Source organism: Gopherus flavomarginatus, unplaced genomic scaffold (assembly GCF_025201925.1).
Source record: "Gopherus flavomarginatus isolate rGopFla2 unplaced genomic scaffold, rGopFla2.mat.asm mat_scaffold_61_arrow_ctg1, whole genome shotgun sequence".
NCBI classification, from domain to species: domain Eukaryota; kingdom Metazoa; phylum Chordata; order Testudines; family Testudinidae; genus Gopherus; species Gopherus flavomarginatus.
The window spans coordinates 560,978-565,410 of NW_026115130.1; the positions used below are offsets into that span (position 1 = coordinate 560,978).

General features: G+C 49.0%; 1 non-coding gene across 1 annotated transcript; it reads left to right on the plus strand.

The window, feature by feature from the left end:
- The first annotated feature begins 3,682 nt into the window (after nt 1-3,682).
- On the plus strand, nt 3,683-3,754 carry TRNAC-GCA (transfer RNA cysteine (anticodon GCA)). Its single transcript has one exon. It is a non-coding gene; the product is annotated as a tRNA-Cys (tRNA).
- Nucleotides 3,755-4,433: the final 679 nt, after the last annotated feature.

A 4,433-nucleotide genomic window follows, 5' to 3' on the forward strand; every position in this document is an offset into this window, starting at 1 on the left:
CAGCAAACAGAGACTAGGGACACCTTCCCTGCCCATCCTGGCTCAGAGCATGTCCTCCATGAATCGATTTAGCTCTTTTTCTGAGCCCTGTTATAGTTTTGACCTTCACAACATCCCCTGGCAAGGAGATCCTCAGGTTGACTGTGCATTGTGTGGAAAAATACATCCTTTTGTTTGTTTTAAACGTGCTGCCTATTAATTTCATTTGGTGACCCCTAGTTCTTGTGTTATGAGAAGGAATAAGTAACACTTCCTTATTTACTTTCTCCACACTGACATGACTTTATAGACCTCTATCATATCCTCCCTCAGTCATCTTTTCTCCAAGCTGAAATGTCCCAGTCTTATTATTCTCTCCTCAGATGGCAGACACTCCATACCACTTTCTGAACCTTTTTCCAATACCAATACATCTTTTCTGAGATGGGGTGACCCAATCTGCATGGAGCATTCAAGATGTGGGCGTACCATGGATTTATACAGCGGCAATAAGATTTTCTCTCTTATTTTCTATCCCTTTCCTAATGACTCCCAACATTCTGTTCGCTTTTTGCCGGCTGCTGCACATTGAGTGGATGTTTGCAGAGAACTATCCACAGTGACTCCAAGATCTCTCACTTGAGTTGCAACAGCTATTTGACATCCCATCGTTTTATATGTAGAGTTGGGATTATGTTTGCCAATGTGCATCACTTTGCATTCATCAGCATTGAATTTCATCTGCCATTTTGCTGCCCTTTCACCCAGTTTTGTGAAATCTCTTGTTAGCTCCTCACAGGCTGCTTCGCACTTAACTACCCTCAGTAGTTTTGGATCATCTGCAAATTTTGTCACCTCGCTGTTTAGCAGATCATTTATCAATATGTCGACTACTCCTGGTCCCAGTACAGACACCACTAGTTACCTGTTTGCATCCTGAAAACTGACCATTTATTCCTACTCTTTGTTTCCTAGCTTTTAACCAGTTATTGATCCACATGAGGACCTTCCAGAGGTGAAAGTAAGTCAGTCCAGTCCAGTATGGGATACCGGCAAGAGCGGGTATGCTGTGCCAGCCCGGCCCGGCTTCCCCAGGCTGGTGATTTAAAGGGCCCAGGGCTCCCTGCAGTGGCCAGAGCCCCGGGCCCTTTAAATCGTCTCCCAAGCCCCCCTGCCAGAGCCCTGGGGAGCAAATCACTGCCGTGGATGCTGCTCTCTCCTGCGCTACGAACACAGAGCAGGAGCGGCGGAAGCTTCCTTACAGTGGGGTGGGCATCGTTGTCTGAACTGTGGCACTCCCATGACACCCCTTCCTCAAGGACCCACACTCACACCACCCCTCCCCCTGAGGCCACACCCACAGAACGCCTCTTCCCCCCCTAAGACTCCACCCTTCCCCCAACTCCATCACTGGTCCTAACAGCTGGTAAACAGTGGTGGAGCCACAGCCCTCTAACCCCCTGTTCCAGCACCCCTGACACAGAGCTAAGCAGGCAGCAGTGTGTGTGTGTGTGTGTGTGTGTGTGTGTGTGTGTGTGTGTGTGTGTGTGTGTGTGTGTGTGTGTGTGTGTGTGAGACAGAGGCTGCTGTGCTGACCTGAGCCAGTGAGGGAAGCAGGGGCTGATGTTGGGGCTGTCTCCCTCCCCCTGCCTCAGGACTGGTTGCTTGCAGCAGCTGTCTGGACTTAGAGACAGTGTGCCCACACATTCACCCTCCCCCTACACACACAAACACACTCTCTACCCCACCAGGCACATTGCAGTTGAAAAGCAGCTGGCAATCTAGTAGGATTCCCATGGAACAATGGGATAGATAAACCTGCATCATGGGATGCTGTACCAGCCATGAGGTCCTGCAAACCCTTCCGAAAGCACCTGCAGCCAGTTGCACAGCTACCCACAATGCACTGCTCTCTGTGGCCATCCAAGATTCTAGCCTGGATGTGCTCTGGTGACACAAGGGGCATAGTTTGGACATGCAACAGCTGTTTAATTAAAACACTTTAAAGCCACATTACCCAATAGTGTAAACATAGCTTGAGAGTGAGACAAGACCCAGCTCCCTCGAAACTAAAGAGCCAAAACTTCCCCCATAGTTAACAGGATTTGAACCTGTGAAGGGAAACCCCAATATATTGCTAGTCCAACACCTTAACCACTCAGCTATAACTATTTGCTTGAGACAGGTCTCTCAGTACATTCTAGTTCTGTTCTCAATCTGTGATCAATTCCAGTTGTTCCCTCAGACCAGCTTCCACAACACACACACTGCTGTGCCATTGTGTAAGTGTGTCCATGGCTGAACTGCAAGAATTCCTGCTCATTTCCCTTCTGGCTGGAGCATGAGGAGGGTGTTTTTGTGAACAATTATGTTCCTGTAGATTGTTGTCCATTTCCTGCCTTGATCATTCAGACAGTTCCTTTACCATCATATCCCCAGCACATCAGGGATTGCAAAAGCAGAGGGTAGGTTTTCTCCTGGGCACTGAGCTTTGCTAGGGGATTGGTGGCTCCTTTCTTCCTCACCCTGGAGTAAACTCAGCTATTTATTCCATCCTTGATGTTTCAAGGAATAGCAAGAGATGACCGAGGAAAGAGGTGGACAGGGCGCGTCTTAGGGGAGGGACAGAGAGGTGTGGGTGGTGGACAGGGCAGGTCAGGGGAGGGGATAGAGAGGTGTGAGTGCTGGACAGGGTGGGTCTCAGGGGAGAAGCAGAGAGGTGCAAGTGGTGGGCAGGGCTGGTCTTAGGGGAGGGGGCAGAGAGGTTTGGGCAGGGTGAGTCTCAGGGAAAGGGCAGAGAGGTGGGGGCAGCAGACAGGCCTTGGGGTAGGGGGTGGAGAGGCACAAGGAGGCCTTCGGGCAGGAGAGGAGCAAGCGAAAGGTGGACCAGCAGGCCTCAGCCAAAGAGGAAGAGCAGGGGTGGGAAGTGGCGAAATGGGAGTGAGGGCAGAGCACAGGTGGGGCCTCAGAGGGAGGAGAATGAGTCAGGGGGTGGAGTGGGCAGGGCCACCCAGAGGATTCAGAGCCTGGGGCAAAACAATTTTGGGGGCCCTTTCCATAAAAAAAGTTGCAATACTCTAGAATACTATATTCTCATGGGGGCCCTGCAGGGCCTGGGGCAAATTGCCCCACGTGCCCCCCCTCTGGGTGGCTCTGTCCTCAGCTTCTCCTTGTAAGTCCCCTGCCCCCTAATCATTTTTATTGCCCTCCCCTGGACACAATCCAACTTGTTTCTGTAGTGGGAGGGCGAAAAATGGACGCAATGCTCCAGATGTGGCCTCACCAGTGCCGAATAGAAGGGAATAATCACTTCCCTCGATCTGCTGGCAATGCTCCTTCTAATACAGCCCAGTAGGACCAGTTACCCATATTGAATGCAGACCCAGGAATATCTGATCAATTGGTTAATGTCCATTCAGAAGGTTCTTTCCTACCTATTCATAAATAATGAAGATGCTCTAAGCAGAGGGGAGAGAGCTGTCCCGCCCGTGTAGTTAATCCATCTCCCTGAGAGGTGGTAGCTACGTCACTGGGGGAATCTATGTGGGTGGGTGTGCAAGCTGTGGTGTCTCCATGCATCTATAAGTTTAATGAAACCCCATTTTTAAAAGCACTGTGGTCTGGGAAGAGAACGGGAGATCTCTGAGGCAGGACCTGTCCTTCAAACTCTTTAAGATCACTGACTTACTTTCACAGCAATCATGGGGGTATAGCTCAGTGGTAGAGTGTTTAACTGCAGATCAAGTAGTTCTTGGTTCAGATCCAAGTGCCCCCTTACACACCTCTTCCTTCAACGAAAGTTATTGCATTTCTGTTATGTTCACGAGTTCCACTGAGTAGGGATCCCTGAAATGAATGCGAACACTCAATATTTTCCTGTGCAAATACATAAAAACCTAGCAAACATGTGCCTCCACTGAAATCAGTTCCAATCCTCTAAAGGATTAAAGAATCCTTATTGAGGTTGCAGGAAAAAACCATCCCGATGTGTAGAAAAAATAGTAAATATGGCAGGCGGCCAGCTTGGCTTAACAGTGAAATCCTTGCTGATTTTAAATGCAAAAGAGAAGCTTACAAAAAGTGGAAGATTGGACAAATGACCAGAGAGGAGTATAAAAATATTGCTCAGGCATGCAGGAGTGAAATCAGGAAGGACAAATCACACTCGGAGTTGCAGCTAGCAAGAGATGTTAAGAGTAAGAAGAAGGGTTTCTTGAGGTATGTTAGTAACATGAAAAAAGTCAAGGAAAGTGTGGGCCCCTTACTGAATGAGGGAGGTAACTTAGTGGACAGAGGATGTGGAAAAAGCTAATGTACTCAATGCTTTTTTTTGCCTCTGTCTTCACAAACAAGGTCAGCTCCCAGACTGCTGCACTGGGCAGCACAGTGTGGGGAGAAGGTGACCAGCCCTCTGTGGAGAAAGAAGTGGTTCGAGACTATTTAGAAAACTGGAG